The sequence below is a fragment of the Gossypium raimondii genome, chromosome 4, assembly GCF_025698545.1.
Source record: "Gossypium raimondii isolate GPD5lz chromosome 4, ASM2569854v1, whole genome shotgun sequence".
NCBI lineage: Eukaryota > Viridiplantae > Streptophyta > Magnoliopsida > Malvales > Malvaceae > Gossypium > Gossypium raimondii.
Window position 1 is genome coordinate 24,120,880 of NC_068568.1, and position 20,797 is coordinate 24,141,676.

Consider the following 20,797-nt stretch of genomic DNA (forward strand, 5'->3'; position numbering starts at 1 on the left):
AAGAAAACTCAAAGTTTCTGGATAGTTGTGGGAATTGGGCCTTAAGGGTCGAACACCTTTAGTTTAACCGATACATGGTTGTCACGCTTAGCTATCAGAATGAAGTAGGCTCTAGCATTCGGAGAAGCTAGGCAACAAGAAAACAAGTTGAGTATCTGCACCATGTTTTCTGGTTGCTAAATGTTGTTGAGTGAAATTGCCATGCTAACTACTGATTGTAATAGTTTATGATTATTTAATGGTTTTCTAGCGTAATAAATTACATAAAGATGTTCTATGTAGTATGCATGATTATTGTGTGCATGATTTAGAAGAGAAATTACCTATGGGTTAGACGAAGTTAGGAATGGGAAAAATAGGTTGATTTTGTTATATACCATCATATGATGTTGATGAATACACTTGTGATGTGAGAAGCTCCAAGCCTTGTGGAGGGGACACTGCAATGTTCGAGCATCAAATGTTAGGAATAGTGAAGTGGAGGAATTGATGGAACACAAATGGGGAGAATAAATAAGAAAGATCATGGCTAGGCCATGGATCCGATCCGAGGCTATACATCAAAGATGAGTAAGACCGTAGTTGAAAGATGCTATGGCATCATGGTAAAGATAAGTAAGACCATAGCTGAAAGATGTTATAGCATCATGATAGAAATGAATAAGACCATAGCTAAAAGACGATATGGAATCATACGAAAGCACACCAGATGACTAAATGGGATTAAGGCTATGGTTAAAAGGCACTATGACATCCTTTGGTAGCTCGTCGGGGTAGTAAACACGGGATAGTCTGTCGAGACACTAAAAACAAGTAGTCCACCGAGAGACTAAACACGGGGTAATGGTTGGGACTGCAACATAAGGAGTCTGCCAAGGTTTAAAAGCATGAGAATTGTAATTGGAAAGCCCACGGTTCATGAAGAATGTCAAGGGTGAAAGTGGAGTTCACGAGTGACTGGAGTGATTAGTCATATAAAGAAATGAGTTGGTGTGACCAAGAAATATAGACTATTAGAATAAGGAGTGACGTCAAGGTTATGTCTCAACTCAGATGGGGTGGGAAGAAAAGAGGCTCTCTAGATAAAGGGGTATCCATAGTATACGCATATACTCGTCCGCTAGAGAAGCTGCATATCCCATTCAAAGTAAACAGGCATGGATAAGTACGTACTAGTACGCAGTCGTGTACATATTATAAGAAAAGGTCAGTTAAAGGGTTTAATAAATGAATGCCAAGGTCGGATGGCCAGCAAAGTCTACCTAAAGATAGGGGAAAGCAAAGGTCAGAACTAGCCAATGGAAGGGCAAAGATTATGTTGAGCTCCCAAGGCAAGAACTGTAATTGTTAAGAAGCCCTCTTTGGGGATATTTTGAAATTACTAGTGAGCTTTAGTACTTTGAGGTAGTGAAGACATTGAATTTCTAAGAGAGACCACAGATGTAGAAATCACTTGGGCAATCGTCAAGTGTCGACTGCAAAAAATAATGAATACAGTTATCAAGGAGTTAAAATTTGAGCTAAACGCATCACAGTTTTCGTTAAATTCTATATGCGGGTCTTACTGAATTCGCCCAAACTTATAAGTTTTGTGCTCAAATGCAAGTTAGTCAAAGATTCAAAAAATTGGGAGAGACCAAGCTATACTGTAACACCCCTAACCCTTCTCCGTCAACGGATAAAGGTCACAGGCATTACTAACAAATCAATCCATTAATCATTCATAATTAAAATGCAGGCTATTTCATTCAAATCATAGTAAAAATTACCCATATAGTCTTAAATACAAGTTTACAAGTCCCTCAAAATGATTTAAGAACTTACAAGGGCTAATTTCAAACAATTCTAAAAGTTTAAGGTGAAATGTAACAGCCCAATTTTCAGTAGTGTCAGAACAGTGATTTGAGATCACTAAATTCGATGAAAAAGTTAGAAATGTTTTTGAATCAGTGAAATTTGTGATTTAAAAGAAATTATTAGGTAAATTGGGTCAAAAACGAGGTATCGAGACCTCGATATCATAAACTGAGCCATAAATATTTTTATAAATATTTACGGAGTGTTAATAGGGTAGTATTAAAGTTTCGTTAAGAAATTTTAATGTTTCGATGGTTAATTGATTAAAAAGGATTGAATTTTAAAAAAAAGAAATGTATTCTCGGGACTTCATTAGGTAAATTAGAATTGTAAATATTTATTATAAATATTTACGAAGCTAGTTGTGTAGTTAATCGGTTTTGATTAAGTGAATTTGTCTAAATTGTGGTTAATTATGAAAAAGGATTAAATTGCAATAGAGATAAAAGTTTAATTATAGATTAAAGAAAAGTTAAAAGGACCAAATAGGCGATTATGCCAATTGTCAAAGTTGAGGCGGCATAAGTGTAAAAATCTGAGATTTTTATGTGTTAAAAAAATATTATTATATTATTATATTATTATATGTATATAACAAAGAAAGGATAGAAAAAGAGAATAGAAACAGAGAAAGAAACAGAGAGCAAAACGGGCAGAGAAGGAAGGAAGGAAAGAAAGAAAAAGAAAAAGGGAAATTTAAGGTTTCAAGGTTCCAAGCTCAATTGGTAAGTTAAATTAAGTCATTTTCTTATAATTTTTGAGTTTTTGGAATCCTAGAGCAAAGTACTACTTGATTTAAGTGGAAATTTTGGAAGTTAGTAGATTATTAGATGTTGTTCATGTTGAATTAATTGATGAATTAGAGGTTAAAATGATTGAATTTTAAGTTAAAAGTTAGTAAAAGGTTGATTTGTAAAATAAAACATAAGTTTTGAATAGTAGGGACTAAATTGAGAGAATCCCGAAATTAGGGATTTATGGTGAAATTGAAGAGCTAAATTGAGTTTATGGTAAGAATTAAGAGAGAATATAGAGTTAGATTGGGAAAATAAAATTATTATTGATAATGGATTAAATTAGAATTTGGGTAAAGTTTAGGTATAAAAAGTAATATTTTAATGAAATTGTGTATTAATGATTTTTAATTGTTTAATTACGTAGCTAATGTCGTGTACGAGTCATTGTCCGAGAAAGGAAAGGAGAAAGTGGACAAGGAGTGACTCGAGAGAAATTCCGGTTAGTATTACCATAATTCGAATTTAATTATTAATTGTTAAAATTTAAATTAATATACATGATAAGAAAATTGAGGTGAGTATCATGATTGAATCAAATGAAATATATATATACGTATTGATATTGAATTTATTGATAGCAATTATTGAATTTTGATTAATATGTTAGTAAATAAAAATAAGGAGAATATCGATATTTAATTGAATGAATTAAAAATATGAATTGAATAAAAGTGAATTAAATTATGAATAAGTGTGAATATGCGAATTGAATTCTGATTGAAAAGTGGTTTGATTAGAATCGAAGTATGATTTGTGAAATATGTATTGGTATTGAATTGTATATTGATTTGAAAGTGGGAAGTGAATTTGAAATAGAAAAATGTATTGAAACAAATGGTGAATAATTTGGAATGATTTGAATTGAAAGTATGAGAAAGTGATTGAATTGAAATGTGATTCAGAAACCCTATTAACTAGTCGGGCTGAATCGGATATAGTTGGCATGCCATAGGATTTGGAAGAGTACGGGATTTATCGACTTTGCCGACCAGGCACTTTATGTGTCGTATCTCAGGCACTTTATGTGTCGTATCAGGCACCTCGTGTGTCGTTTCAGGCACTTATGTGTCGATATCTCGATCGTGTACTATGTACCGTTTTAGGCACAATGTGCCGTATTAGTGTGTTTTGGTTGGATCCGTGTATCCGCCAAGGTCCGAGTCTTGTTAATAGGGGTAAATAATTGAAATGAGAAAATTTGAATAAGTGTGACTGATTGGGATATGGAAAGAAATGAGAAAGTGAAATTGTGAATTGATATGTGAATTGGAAATCGAGATATGAGATTTAAAGATATGAACCCAAAGTTCATAATATGATAAAGAGTAAATTTTGTTATATGATATTAGTGAGTACAAATTGCAATAAAATTGATATTGAATATAAATTAAATGAAATGAATTGTATATGAATTGAAATGAACTATTGGAATGAGATGTAAAGAAAAATCCTATGGAATTAAGGTATGAATACAATTAAATATAAGATTTGAATTATTGCTTATTGTTATTAATTATCAAGTTGATTTAATGTATGAGATAATTAATGAATAATTGTAGACATAAATAAAATATATAATTTATCGATTAATGTTATTAATTTGAATTATGGTAATACCACTGAGTATACCCATACTCAGCGTACGGTTGTTTCTGTGCGCAGGTTAGTAAAAAAACCAGTGTTCGATCCAGCATCCAAAGTAATCCCGACCTCAGAGACATTTTAGTGATGTACCTTTCTGTTGATAATGTGGCATGTACCTAAGTAATGTACATACCTAAGTAATGTATATACCTAAGTGATGTATAGGGATTAGTCATTTTGAATGTTTGTATCTATGATGTTGCTAAAGAAAGATGTGTGAGTATGTGATAATGTTTGGCTTTTAAAATGGTTAAGTATGAAAATCATGAAAGGGTAAAATTGTGCAAAGAAATAGGATTCAGGCAGCAACAGTGTCGTGACTTTGAAAAATCACCTAGGATAGTATAAAATTAATTAGAGGGTGAATGATATATGGAATGAAATATTGTTGAGTCTATTTTCATAGAAAAATAATGGTTTAACAAAATGAATTTTATATTTTGAGATAAGTGAATTTTAATGAGACAGGGTCAGATCTATTCCTGGAGTCCTCTGTTCCGAGTTTAGAAAATCACTAAAAATGGTACAAAAATAGTTATGAGTTGTAGTTTATATGTATTGAATCCTTATTGAGTCTATTTTCTGTAGAAACAAGTGGTAATATCATGTGAAAATACTATAATGAGAAAAATTATTTTTAGTGGCAAGAGGTCAGGACAGTCGAGTGAAGAAACAGGGGAGACTTTAACTAATAAACTGTACTAATTGGCCAAACCAAAAATTTTGAAAATTTTATGGTATAAATATATATGAGTCTAGTTTTAGGTAAAATTTACGGAATTAAATTTCGAGTCCTGTAGCTCGATTTATAATCAATTTAGTAACTGCTGCGCGATTGGGCAGATTACTGTAAACAGTGAAATCAATTTTCAAACCAAATTTTATGCTCCGAATTGGTAAAATAAGCTAAGTAATGCCTCGTGCTCGACTCCGGCAACGGTCTCGGGTAAGGGGTGTTACATGAAATCTCAAAATGCCTAAAAACAGAGGACACACGGCCGTGTGGCCAGGTCGTATGGAATTCCCCAGACCGTGTGACTTTCAAAGTTGGGATACATGACCATGTCCCAACCCGTGTCTTTTCCCATGTAACTTATTGACTTGAGACACACGGCCGTGTCTCTACCCATGTAACTCACTAACTTGGGTCACACGGCCGCGTCGCAGGCCGTGTGTCAGCCTGTTTGAAAATTACACCTATACTAGTTTTCAACATGCTCAGGGCACACACCCGTGTGGTTGCTCGTATGTATCACACGGCCGTGTGACAAATCGTGTCTCAGGCTATGTGCACCTAAATGTACCTGAAAACTCAAGTTTACCAAATTTTGATTACTTGGGCACTGAGTAACCATTTCACCAGTCATTTAAATTATTCAAAACACAATTAAATGTGCTCAATTCATAGCAAAACAACCAACTTAAGTGCCTAACCAATGTACCCTTATTGGTACCACAATTTCTATCTTCAAACATATCAACAATACATCAACCATTCAAGACTTCATTCATACCCAAATTTGCTATTATTGAACTAACATATAGCTACTTAAGATATCAAGTTTTAAGCTATAAACACATACCAAAACCTTATGTCAAATTAACATATCAAATATATAGCTTCAACCACAAACATATATATACAAATGACCATCATTATACTTGAAACCCAAAATAACATCACATTAACAAACCAACTATCATCCAAAGATTTCCTAGGTACATGCCATTACAAAAATAAACATCACCACACTTGAGCTCGGGATCGTTGTTGGATGTTGTGTCGATGGTAAGTTGAAAAGTACCTAACCTGCGTACGGAAAATGAAATCGTATGTGTGAGTATAACTCAATGATATTTCTATAATCCAAACATTTAAAGACAGAATATAGTACAGAAATGCTCAAATTAAATTATACAATCATACTACAATCTAATTATGCAATTACATGATATCATCATTTCTATTTCATGCATATTACCACATTATTTCATGTTCGCTCAATTTTACAAGTATTCATACTTGGTTTTTAACATATATTTCAATTCACATCACTTACTATATAAATAGCTTTTCATATATCATTTAACAATTCACTTATATAATGACACAATTCAACCCCATTTTCAATCCATGAGTACATTATTCATATATTTCATTTATGTTCACAATATAATTCACATTTCATATTCCATATTTCATCGTTTGCCATTAAAAATCAATGAAATTGATTTTTCTCATTTAATCTTCCCTATTAACACAACTCGGACTCGAACGAATACACGAATCCAACCAACACACCAGTTTCGCACCTAGTGCCTCATCGGATAAACCGAAGCAAATTTGGCACCCAGTGCCTCATCGACTCGAGGTCGAAGTAATCCCTAAACTCTTCCTATCCTATGCCATGTCATCTATATCCGACTTAGCCCAAATAGTTAATAGGGTTTCATTTCACATTTCAATATAACAAATGTCACATTTCCATATACATATAGCATATATGCATTTGATTCAATTCATTAACAATCACAATTCTCAAAACATATATTCAATTCAATATTCATATAATCAACATATTTCATAATATACAAAATCAATCCATTTCAAATAAACTATGAACTCAATTCAATCCCAAAGTACCAAAGTACTCACCTCAAATGCTTACCATATGCAAACAATTAAATATGAAACAATCTACTATTTAATTCGGATTATAGAATACAAACCATGAATTCTGAGCTATTCAATGTTGACCTTGCCTTTCCCCTTCTTACTCGAGGATTCTGGAACGACATTTGCTATGGAATAAAATAATTACAATTAATTAATAACATACTACTCAAATCACAAGAATTTCATTTTTTTTACTATATCTTGCTTAATCCTCAATTTAGTCCCTAAACCTGAGACAAATTTTAATATTCATATTTAACCTTAAATTTTATACTAATTTCACTCTAAGCTAAATTTTAGCCCCCTATTTTCAATTCTACCCCTTAGTTTCAAATTTTTTACAATTTAGTCCCTATTGCTCAAAATTAACAATTTATTCTATAATTTAGTCATTTTCACTTCTAACTTAAAAATATATCTATTTAATTCCTAATATTTAAACTATTCAACAATGGCAACTTCTAAAATCCTGAACAATACTAAAAATATCAACATGGGTTGTGTAGTTCTAAGTACCGGAATTCCAAAAATATAAAATTTACAAGAAAAGAGGACTAAATTAACTAACCAATTAAAAATTGAAAGTTTGAAACCCTTGGTGTCTTGGCCTCTCTTCTATTCTTTCTTTCGTTTTAATTTGCATGCATTTGTTTCATCAATTCCCGCTTTCTTTCTTTTAATTTGTTTTTATTTTATTCATTATTATATACTATATATACACATTTCATATTATTTATTTATTATAACACACATATATATGTATTGAGTTAACATATATATACAACATACATATTAATGTCGGCCACTATACATATTTTAATGTATATTTATTACTTTAGTCCCTTAATTAATTTTAATTTATAATTCAACTTGTAATACTTATGCGATTTGATCCCTACACCTTAACAACTTCTAATTTCACGAAAATTACCTATCCAAAATTTAATTTGCTACTAGAATAACTTCGCATGTATTTCATAAAAATATCTACGAGTTTGTTTTACAGAAGTGGAGTCTTGAATCTCACTTTCCATCACCCCTGAGTATCGGGTCGTTACACAAACTTTACTAGGAGCTAAGCAAAGAGTAGCCGCTGTGCATATGTATAGAGGGGCACCCGTAAAGGCATTGCTTCAGGGTTTAAGTTGCCTATATATGTTATTGAACCACTATCCAAGTTTGTAAACGTCCGTTAGACTCAAAGTCTTAGAGATTCATTGCCAGTTAATAAGAGTTGAAATTTCAGTTACATTTTCAAATTTAAGTCATTAAAGTATGTACCTAAATTAGAATTAGAAAAAATTATTAGGTAAATCTAGTTAATGCAGCATCCAATACCTAGACTTGACAGTTTGGTTAGGTAAAGGGTGTTACAACTTAGTGGTAAAATTTACCATTAACTTTGTAAAATATAGAAATCATAAAAAATTATAAAAATTATAAATTTTCATAAAAATCATAAAAATTATAAAATGCATAAAAAAATACCTTTAACCATTAACTTTCAACGTTGACCATTAAAGTTAATGACTCCCAATTTTTTTTTAGTTAAAGCCATCACTTGTCGCAACACAACGTGACATGTGACAAAAAATGATAAAAGTAAAAATCAATAAAAGTTATAGAAAATTATAAAATGTTTCTTACAGTACGATAATTTTTATAAATTTTTTTACTTAATTTTATATTTCTTTATATTTTATAATTTTATTACGACTTTATAATATTTTATAATTTTTTTCTTATTTTTTCTAATTTTTAATATTTTTATATTTTCTATTAAAATTTAATAATTTTTATAACTTTTATTGATTTATAATTTTTGTCACATGTCACGCTGTAGTTGTGACACGTGGTGGCTTTAACTAAAAAAAATTAGGGGTGGTTAACTTTAACAATCAACTGTAAAGTTAACGGTCAAAGGACCTTTTTGATGCATTTTGACAGTTCAAGTACTCAATTGAGTGCAAAAAAAAGTAGGGGCTTAATGCTTTTTTTTTTAAAGTTTGAGGGTATTTTTTATGCATTTTAAAAGTTTAAGTACCTAATTGAGTGAACAAGAAAATAAGGGCTTAATTGCTTTTTCTGAAAAAAATTGAGAGCTTTTTATACCTTAAACCTTTTTTAATTAAATAAAGAATTTATTTTTTAATTAATAAAATCTTTCTTCTTGATTTTATTTTATCCAATCCCATATTTTGTTGCCGGCGCCAAAAGTCATCATCGTCGGTTTTTCTTGGGCCAGTTTGACGGTGGTAGTGGCTATCATGCTTAAATGGTAGAATGCAAGTGGCCCATCCGAAGCCTATCATGTTTGAAGGCCATTCTTTCAGCATCAAAAAGTCACCAAAATGGGCATTTTCTTTTGGGGATCCCTTTTGAGTTCTCTTCCTACGTGTATCTACATTTCCCTTAACCCTTTTTTAAAACCCAACCTCTCCAAGTTGCTCTCTATTGCCTCTCTTGGTTTCAAAATTTAAGCCCATTTTCCTCATCAGTGGTTTCCTTTATTTTTATTCCATTTCTCTATTATTTGTTTGTTTAGTAGTTAAATCTCATTTGGTTAAAGAAAATTTACACCATTTCGTACCTTCCTTGGTTCAAGAAAACAAATTTTGGCTACCAAAAGACAAGTGGTATGATATAGGTTGAAATTGTAAAAGTTAATAGAGCTAGTCAAGTACTTAAAATAGATATAAATTTGATTTACAATTTTCAATATTCGGTACCAATTAGACCTAAAAGAAATTAGATATAAAGTAAATATAATTTTTCAAGTTTAAGTTGTTGCGTTTTATAAAAATATAAAATTACATTTTGAGAAGTAGTCCATTAACATTATGGATATTATTTATTAAATCTTAAAATAATGAATTAATAATCATTTGAGATAAACCAATAATAAAAATATATTTACCTAATATATTATTTTAATATATTAGTTAGAAAAGTTAAAAGAAGAATTAGATGCAAACCTACAGATTTATAGAAACAAAAAGAGTGCAAAATTTTGCAAAGGAAAAAAATTAATATTAGTCAAACCATGAAAATATATATTACACTAGTAAAATGTAGTATGTAACATTCTTGTTCAATTTCGATAATATGGAAATAAAATTGTACGGGTCTTATTTTAACAATTTTGCATTAATAAAATGTAATATGTAACAAGTTTACAACTTCCCAAATTGTATAAAACCATTAATGCACCTAGGGGCTCAATTGAACAAATGTAAGGATATAATTGCACAAATTAAAACATGCTTGAGGATTAAAGCAATTAAATTGAAACCTAAAATTCGGTATTAAATTAGAAAACAATTAAAAAATTGAGGGGCCTTAAACAAAATTATATCCTTTAGTTTTTTTGGCTGCCACATTCATTTCACGATGGAAGCCCTTTTAATTTTTTTTCCTTCAAAACAATCGCAAATAAATAATTAAAATACAATAATCAATCAAAATAAAATTATCTAAAAGACATAGCCAATCGTCTAAATTAAAACTTTTTTAAAAATAAACTTGGTGGGTGTCCTGTACGAATATATCCAAATCAACATGTTTTGGTTGAGGATGGTGGGGACTGGGGAGGGCAATTTCAATATCAATCCCGAAATAATTATATTTTAAAAAATGAAGTGGAGTGTATTTTTAAAGAGATATTTTGCCAGTGATACATATGAAAATAAAAGGACATTAACAATTAAGTCTTTATTTTAAAAATAAAAATAAAACTTATGACAAGATATGAAACAATAGACATCCCTTATTGGATGTCTTATAATACGGAGTTCCATGGTACTGGTAATAAACAGAAATTGGATTTGAGGTTTTGAAATTTGGTGAATAATTTGCTGTGTACCATTTTTTTTTTGAACTTGGATGTTTATATTGTTTAGTTCAACATTTATAATTAAGGTAAGTGGCATAAATTTACAATAAATGTTGAAAACATAGTTATGGGTAAGTAATGAAAATATAAAAAGAAAAAAAAGATTTTCTTTATTAGAGATAGGAAGTAAATAATATCTTATTTGAATTTAACTATGTTGAATAGTAGAAGGAAAGCTAATATAGAGAGAGATTCATTTAACGGTATACTATTTGAAAAAATTACGACAATACTTTTCTATATTTAAAATAGGTTATACTATTTGAGGGTATTTTAATCTTTTATTTTAACAAAAACAAATACGTTTATGATGAGATTTGAACTTACATAAATTGGACTAATAAAATTCTAAATTTACCACCCAACTATAACTTCATTTTAATCATTTTATACATTTTTTTAATATGCATAATTTATTATCTCCATCGGTTGTAATCTATACTATTTATTAAGTGTTTTATCAAGTTGGTGCCACCCTCAACCAAATTATCAATTCGGTTAGAAAAATTATAGAAATGTCATTTTGTAATTAAAATAAGTTATACAATTCGTGGGTATTTCTATAATTATAGAAATATCAAGTTGATGTCACAAGTCAACTCAATACTAACTCACAAATGATAATAAAACCATGATAAATAATTGTAGTGCATCTAGTCTTGTTTATATTATCTATTTATATGTTTAAATTTAGTTTTCCTCATAATTTAATTTGTTTTTAAAATTAATATCATATCTATTTAATGTGTTAATATAATTAATTAATTTCAAACCATATTTTTATTTTTATCATATCTTAACACACATCTATGTTCTAAATCATGGTTTCTACATACATAATAGAATTTCTAGTATTATAGTTGTGAGTGCATTAATTTATAATAGTGAAACTTTTAAAATATATTTTAAACTTATTTAATTTAGTTATATCTTATTTTTGAGATAGATTAAATTATTTGATTTAAAATATATTAATTATCATTATTTAAAATATTTTAATAATAAATAAATTGATGAAAATAGTTTTAACTACAAAATAACATATTTTTAGAGAGAAAGCAAAAGGACGATCCCCAAAACGTCTCCTCTGTTTTAACTAATTTATTTTTTATAATTTTATATAAAATTAAGGGTAAATTGACAAAAAAAGTATAAAAGGTGAAGAGTAAAATTATTATTAAAAAAAACTGTCACTGTTATGGTTGGGTGATTTTGTTTTTTAAATAAATTAGTAATTAAATTGTAATTTTTAATTAATTAAAATGGAAATTTGCTGAGTCACTAAAAGTTTAGTTTATACTTATTTAATTTACAGCTCACACTCGCTGACTTTCTTTTCCTCTATTTTCTCTTGCCTTTCTACTCCTGCTAGAGTTTGGCCAAAATTCTAGGGTTAGTCTCTCTAGGCCTTCTCTTTCTATAATATTTGATATTTTTTATTTTGATTTTGCAGTTTATTTGAAGCTAGAAATTGTTAAAACTTAAGATGCTCGAATAGACGCTTTCGCCATTTATCTTCTCCCGTACCACCGAAGGTGAGTTGCTCTGATTTCATGGTAGGATCAGATTAGATCGCATACAGCAAAGCGTATATATCGCTTTGTTCTTTTTGTTTTGCTTTTCCCTGTAAGTGAATATGTATGTTCAAAGAAGATGAGCTTTTTTGTTTGCTAATTAGTTCTTTCCCTTTTTCTGTAATTTTTCATGAAATAATATGTTAGGTTCATTTTGGTGCTTTAAGATACTTATATGTTAGGTTTTACATTTGTAGTACATGAATTAAACTACAGTTCGAAACTGACATCACCATCGTAATTTAATATATAGCTCCTCGAGTTTTTTATTTTATATAATTTTCTATTTAAATTTTAGGATAAATTATACCATTAGTCATCCAACTATTACTGTGTTTCTGTTTTGGTTACTGAACTATAAAAATTTCGTTTTGTCATTAATATTATCATTTGTTTCTATTTTGATCACCCTTTGTTAAATCGTCAACACTCACACATTCTATCATTTTAATCCTAATTCTAAATAATTCAATAAATTTAACCCTCAATCTTGAGACAATACCCAAACATTCCTATTTATAGTTGAAAATCGTAAGAATATATATTGAAATGAAATGTGAAAATTTATATATACTCCATTGATGTATTTTACTTTCTTGTTTAGCTACCTAATCTGTTTTAGGAATTAAGTAATTAAAATAAATGGAGTACATATAAAATTTTCACATTTCATTCAATATATAATTATAAATGCCAAGCATTTGTCATGCTTCATTACAAGGACATAATTATAAAATTTTCAAAATTCAGGGCCATTCCACTAATTATACCCTTACTTTGCTTACATTGTTTCTAATCTTTTTCCTCTCTGAATTAATGGTCAAGTTGCTATGTGGAATGTTAGAAGAATGCAACATTTATAGAAGCAAATTATAATTATGAATCTAGTATAATTTCATATGCCAGTTCCTCATACAGGAAGGTCACTATACAATTATTTCCCCACCTTGTCTTTACATTGTTTTTAAACCACTAGCATTTATAAATTCAGTTGGCCTTACCTGTACAGTTGCTATAATATTAGTATAAGATGGGTTCATTATACTGCAAGAGAGATCACTGGGCAGCCCTGTTATGTCTAGCTGAAAGCTATTGGACTACCAATAATGTGCTTGCCATTAGACCATTCAAGACTAGCAAAGCCAGTTGAACCAGATGGCATAGAACTAGCTCTGAATGTCACTGTATAGCTTTTCTTCTCGTATTGTGTACTGAAACTTAATATTGCTAGCTCAACTGACATTTTCATTGCTCATGTCTGTGAATACAATGAAATCTTGTATGTTGCTGGTGCACCAACATTTGTAAGGGTCCTTTTGTATTTCACGATGCTGCCCTCTATGCCCAAGCCAATTTCGAAGGGAACAGAGAAGGATGGATAGTTAAAATCTTCCTTGGTGTACTTTCTATTGTTTTAACAAGTGAAATTTCTGTGCGTAGTGCCTTTAATTTGACTAGGTGTGTAGTTCATGGCATAAAGAAAATAAAGATAGTAATTGAAGGTGGCATCATAGATAAGGCCAAAGTTGAGGGTTGCGACTGGATCAACATTCCTGGCACAATAATTGAATGGTGTGTAAGTTGAGTAGGTTGTGGTCATGAGGGAAGATTTAATGACTACTCGACTCCATTCAAGAAGAGCAGTGTTAAAAACTAAACGTCGATAATGCCAATGTAGAAAGATCGCAAAGAAAAAGAAAAAAGAATAGAACACACAAATTTTATGTCGAAACCTTTTCAAGAAAAAACCACGGGCAAAGGGAGAAGAAAATTCACTAATGTCAAATTCGAATGATACAAGAGGAGTTTCGACTACATTTATTTATAGATTGAACAAACCTAATTCTAATCAATGTCAAATAAATTATGCTAATAAATGTTAAATATATTATACTAATAAATACTAAATCTTCTAAAAAGAATATATATTTTGTTTAACTTGACTTGCAAGCAATCTCTTAGAATTTGAGTCACACAACTCTAACAATCTCCACTTTTACTCGAATTCTCAAGGAACAAGTTCTTCACCACGAACTCTCAATGAACAAGTTCTCCACATCTTCAACAAAACCTTTAAGGGTATTCTACAACAATGAACACCAACCAAGTCCAAGCAATACTCGAACTTGGTTATAGGAAGTGACTTGGTCATCATATCTGCAAGATTATAATGAGTACTAACTTTGCTCACAACAATATCACCACGAGTAATAATATCACGCACAAAATGATATCGAACGTCAATGTGCTTTTTTTTTTCTCATGAAACATTTGATCCTTCGTAAAGAATATAGCACTCTTACTATCACAAAACACTGTACTAATCTGAAGGTCTTTATTGAGTTCGCCAAAGAGTCCCTTTAACCAAATAGTTTCTTTCTTCTTAAACACTCATTTACAACAAACAACCTTTTTACCCTTAGGAAGCATCACTAGATCCCATGTTTTGTTCTTATAAAGTGATTTCATCTCTTATTGCATGGAAAACATCAATTTTCCTAAATCTTCATAGTTAACTACCTCAGAATAAGTAGATGACTTTTGATTTGCATCTATATCTTTAGCCACATTTAAAGCATAAGTAACTAGATCAGCCTCAGCGTACCTCTTTGGAGGATTAATTTCTCTTATAGGTTTATTCTTAGCAATAGAATATTATGGTAAATAAGTAACTCTACTCTGAGTTTTTGTATTAACATGAGGAAGAGGCTCTGTTGTAGATTCTGGATCAATCTGTAGCTTTACCTGCTTCACATGTGTGCTTGGACTTTGCTGTTTACTGGAAGAGTCTTTAAGAGATAAGTTAGGCAGATAACAATTTCATCAAAAATAACATCTCTGCTAATCGCAACTTTTCTATTTTTAGGACACCATAATTTATATTCTTTAACACCAGCCTTATAATCAAGAAAAACACATTTAATGGATCTAGGTTCCAATTTCCCATTATTAACATGAGCATACGCAGGATACCCAAAAATCTTCAAATGAAAAAAATCAACAGGATTACCAAACCATACTTATTGTGGAGTCTTTTTTCAATGGCAATGGACAAAGACCGGATAATAAAAAAAATATGTAGTAGAGGCTACTTCAGCCCAAAACGACTTCGGTCAACAAGCATTCGACAACATACATGGAACCTTTTCCATGATTATTCTATTCATTCGTTCTGCAACGTCGTTTTGCTGTGGAGTATAGCGAATTGTTAAATGTCTCATAATCCATTCTATTCTGAACAATTCATTAAACTCATCGAAACATAATTCTAAGCCATTATCTGTGCGGAGTTGTTTTTATCTATTTTCTTGTCTACTTCTCTATCATAATTTTCCAAGCCTTAAACATGGAAAACACATTACTTTTCTATTTCAGGAAGAATGCCCAAACCTTTTTGGAAAAATCATCAATGATCGTTAGCATATAATTAGCGTCACCCCTCGAAGGCACTTTAAATGGTCCCCAAAGATCAGAATGAATATAATCCAGCATTCCTTTCGTGTTATGGATTCCTTTAGTGAATTGAACTCTCTTTTGCTTCTAAAAAATGCAATGCTTATAGAACTTTAGTTTGCTAATGCCTTGTCCATCAATAAATCCTCTTTTGCTCAATTCTACCATGTCGTTCTCACTCATATGCCCTAAGCACATATGCCAAATTTTATTAACATCATCATCTTACAAGGAATAGGAATCAAAGGTTGCATCACCAGTAATAGTTGAACCTTGCAAAATATATAACTTGACAATCTTTCCCTACCCTTTCATCACAACGAGGAAACCCTTACTAATCTTCAGAACCCTAATTTCAGCAGTGTACTTATGTCCTTTTAAATCAAGAGTACTCAATGAAATCAAATTCCTCTTCAATTCGGGTACATGTCATACGCCACAAAGTGTTCTAACGACTCCATCGAACATATTAATTTTGATCGTGCCAATACTTGCGATTTTACATGAAGTATTACTTCCCATCAAAATAACACCTTCAAACACAGTTTCATATGTTGTAAACCAATCTCGTTTTGGGACTTATACGGAAGGTGTAACTAGAATCAAAGATCCACTCCCCGCTCACTTCAGGGTTGTTGGCAAAAGCAACTAGGAGTTCACCATCACTATAGTCTTTTACAACATCAGCTTCACCGGATTGTTCTGATTGTTTTCCTTTTTAACTTGTCACCTCCCTTTTGATCTTATTCTGTAACTTATAGCACTCAGACTTAATGTGCCGTTTCTTCTTGCAGAAGTTACAGGTTTTACCTCTATTTGAAGATCTCGATCTACCTTTAAATTTATCACGAGGATTTCGTTCTTATATTCTCTCATGATTATTATCAATATTTCATTTTTGTCTCCCTCAAACAATGAGACCCTCTCCCTGAAAGTTAGATCTAGACGTAAGATGCTTCATCTTATCATACGATGTTAAGGAAGCATTGACTTACTCAACTGTGAGAGATTTGTAGTTATAAAAAATTGTATCTCTAAAGGTTGAATAAGACGGGGGCAATGAATAAAGTAAAATTAACCTTAAATTTTTTTTATCGTATTAAACCTCCATGGTCTTTAAGTCCTAGGGAATTTCTTAAAACACAATTAAGTGTTTGTGCACAGACTCACCTTCCTCCAAACAATGAGCATAAAGGCACTACTTCATATGCAACTTGCTAGTTAGGGTTTTTGACATGCATAGCTACTGCAGCTTTGCCCACAGTGCAACGATGGTCATCTTCTTCATCATGTCGTGTAGAATTTCATTTGACAGGTGCAAATGTAATTGCATTAAAGCCTTTCGATCTTTACGTTTCTTCTCTTCCTCCGTCACTGTCGAAGGCATCTTATCTCACCCTAGTAGGGAAGCCTTCAAATCCATCTGCACAAGAACTACCTATATCTTTATCAGCCACAATGAAAATCTAGTGTTGCCCAATAGCAAAATATCATACTTCATTGTCGCCATTATCGTGATCGAAAATAAGCAACCTGAAAAAGCTCTAATGCCAATTTTTTAAAAACTGGACGTCAATAGTGGAAATGAAGAAAGATCGGATAGAAAAAGAAAGAAAAATAGAACACACAGATTTTACGTGGAAACCCTTTTGAGGAAAAATCATGGGCAGAACAGAAGAAAATTCACTAATGTCGAATTCGAATAATACAAGAGGAGTTTCGACTACATCTATTTGTAGGTTGAAAAAACCTAATACTAATCAATGTCAAATAAATTATGCTAATAAATGCTAAATATATTATACTAATAAATACTAAATCTTCTAGAAAAAATATATTTTTTTAACTTAACTTGCAAGAAATCTCTTAGAATTTAAGTCACACAACTCTAACAAGCAACTTTGAGAATTAACTTATATGTACTCTATTGATATATTTTACTTTCTTGTTTAGCTACCTAACTCATTTTAGGAATTAAAATATATCTATGGAGTACATATAATTTTTTCATATTTCATTTCAATATATATTTTAGGATTTTAAACTATTAATAGGAATTCTTGGTTATGATCTTTGTAAATATAGTAGGTTTAATTTGTTGAATTATTTAGAATTAAGATTAAATTGATAGAATGTGTAAGTGCTAAGGACAAAATATGTAATTATACCAATTAAAAAAAAGGTAGTCTTATCATTTCCGTTTATGATTTAATGGTGAAGGGTGACCAAAAGAGAAACAAATGATAACGTTAGTGACGAGAATGAAAATTTTTATAGTTCAATGACCAAAATAGAAATACGCTAATAGTTGGGTGATTACTTGTACAATTTACCCTTAGTTTTAAATAATATGCTTTATTTTTCCTATGTCCATTACTTAGAATTAGATATGTGAAGTATGATGTTGGTAGACTTTTGCAGGGTTTTAAGATGGAACCATTAATGTCTGGTAGAAGTAATTCATACTCGGTTAACTAGGGATCAAACCCTTATCCTTGGATAAAGGTTCTATCGTTCATCTCTAAATATTATTGCACCACCGCTTCGTTGTGGAAGTGGTCGACATCAATTTCCATAGATGCCTTATTGGTGTGTCGTGCTTTTCTTAGTGCCATTGAACAATTTTAATCAAAATAACTAAGCAGCCAATTACCCATACAAGTTTTATAACAGATGATTAAACTAGAATGTCTAACCTCAATTCGTTGGTGATGTTACATGTTTTAGGTAATTCTCCAATCCAAATTTGATGCCTTATACCTACAAAAGAGAAAGCAAAAACAAAATACTAGAAAAAAATTGAAGAAGTAGCAGAGAACAGATAAAACCCGTAGAAGAATCAAAGTTGAAATCTTGAAAACTTGACGAAAGATGGAGGAAAGGAGTTGTGGTGACTATAGGGAGTTTTGGAGTTGCAAACATATTCTTAGGGAAAGTGATTAGGGCTAACAAAAAGTGAGGCGATTAAAGGAGATGTCGTGCCACACGGAGAATGAGCCAAAAAAAGTTACAGAACCCAATACCGTGTTGCTACACAGTCCTTGTATGTCGCGATACATCTTGAAATTTTTAAATTCTTTTAGTTTCGAAGTTCTATATCGCGACACATACTAGAAGTTTCAGAATTCGTCTTTTTGGGTCATGTCGAACTCATTGGTTTATGCCTAATCACTTCAAATCACTCTTAAGGCTTTTCAAAATAACAACCTCTCTAAGCTCAGCAACTACTGTAAATAAAATACATAATTATGGAATCAAAATCAAATAGAAAATAAACAAATGAAAAATAAAGAAAACTAAAATTAAAACGAATTGAAACAGAAGTGTAACACCCGGTTATCCTCATTGACCTAAATTTTAAGGATAGTTGGGATTAAATTGAAAGAATTAGTAAATTATCGGACTGCACTGGGGAATTTAGAATCTTAGTGGCCAAATTTTGATTTGGTTGGATCTTAATTTTGGTTTAGTTAGATTGCAACCGACTGGTTCCATAATGAGAGACAAAATGATTAGGATTGAGTGGAGGAAGTTACTTGTTAAGACCGTGCCAATGGAGTATATATATAGGTGTGGATAGAAACAAAATTCTTCTCAATTCTGTTCACCATTTTTCCTCTCTCAAGGGCATCGTCTTCTTCAGACATACTGAAGAAGAAGAGGATATAGCTGAAGGAAACTCTGCATGTCTTAGGAAATGTGAGAATTTAAGTCTGACAGTAGAGAAGTTTGGAAACTGTTTAGCTTCTTTACCTCTCTGCACTTGTGGATTGAAGAATGGAGTGAAGTAGTAACTCTTAAAAGCTCCTACATAATTATAGATTCTAGGTTTTAAAAGGGTTGAACACCTTTAGTTTAACAAAAAACTGATTGTCATGCTTAGCTATCAGGACAAAGAAGGCTCTAGTGTTTGGATAAGCTAAGCTAATGAGGATAAAGAAATCCATGTGAGTTTTTGCACCTTGCATTCTAAATGATAGATGATGTTGTGTAACTTCTAGATAATCTGGCGTGATGTTTGATTAATGATGAACTGTATGTTATGCTTGAGTAATGTATGCGTAGTGTGGAGGAAAGCGTTGATGGGGTAGATGAAGTTAGGATTTGGTAATGGAAATTTTTGTTAGATATCACCATACGATATTGCTGAGTGCAAACCGAGATGTGCGATTGAATTCTATTAAGATATTACCATACGATATTGCTGAGTGCAAACCGAGATGTGCGAAGCTCTAGCTAAAGGAATAGGGAAAATTGAATTCTATTAAGATATCGTCATATAGTATTATTGAGTGCAAACCGTAATATGCAAAGCTCCGGGCCTTACGGGGGGACACTTTTGTGTTTGAGCATCAAGGTGAAATGTGAAACAGGTCCTTCAGGATGACATCGTGATGATGATTATTAGGCTCCACGGATCAACACCGCGATGGTGGTCAGCAGGCTCTATTTGGCAACACCTCAAGAGAGGTCTAATATGTAAGACCATAGCTCAGCTATGGAAGTATAGAGAGTCTGCTAGGACAATAAACACGGGAAAGTCTGTCAGGGCATTAAACATGGGGTATATTGTGTAAGACCATAACTCAACTATGGCAGCATAGAGAGTTCATCGGGATAGTATGTAACACCCCTAACCCATCTCTGTCATTGGATTAAGGTTACAGAGTATTACGGTGTAAATCAGAACAACAAAGTCATTTAATATTATTTACTTAAAACTCATTACAAACCTATCAAACATACACATTTGGGCATTAAATCGTGCCTTCGAGGCTCTAAAAATGGTTCGGGTTAATCTAGGACTATTTTGAAACAATTCAGAAACTTTGGGAAAAGTTGAAATTTTTGAAAACAACGGTCACACAGTCGTATGGCCAGACCGTGGGACATAGCCTAGATC

The 20,797-nt window shown here is 31.4% G+C and overlaps 1 long non-coding RNA gene across 1 annotated transcript; it reads left to right on the forward strand.

Moving 5' to 3' along the window:
• The first annotated feature begins 12,199 nt into the window (after positions 1-12,199).
• Positions 12,200-13,832, forward strand: LOC105767748 (uncharacterized). The gene is made up of 2 exons (XR_001125593.2): positions 12,200-12,402; positions 13,451-13,832. It is a non-coding gene; the product is annotated as an uncharacterized LOC105767748 (long non-coding RNA).
• The last annotated feature ends 6,965 nt before the right edge of the window (positions 13,833-20,797 follow it).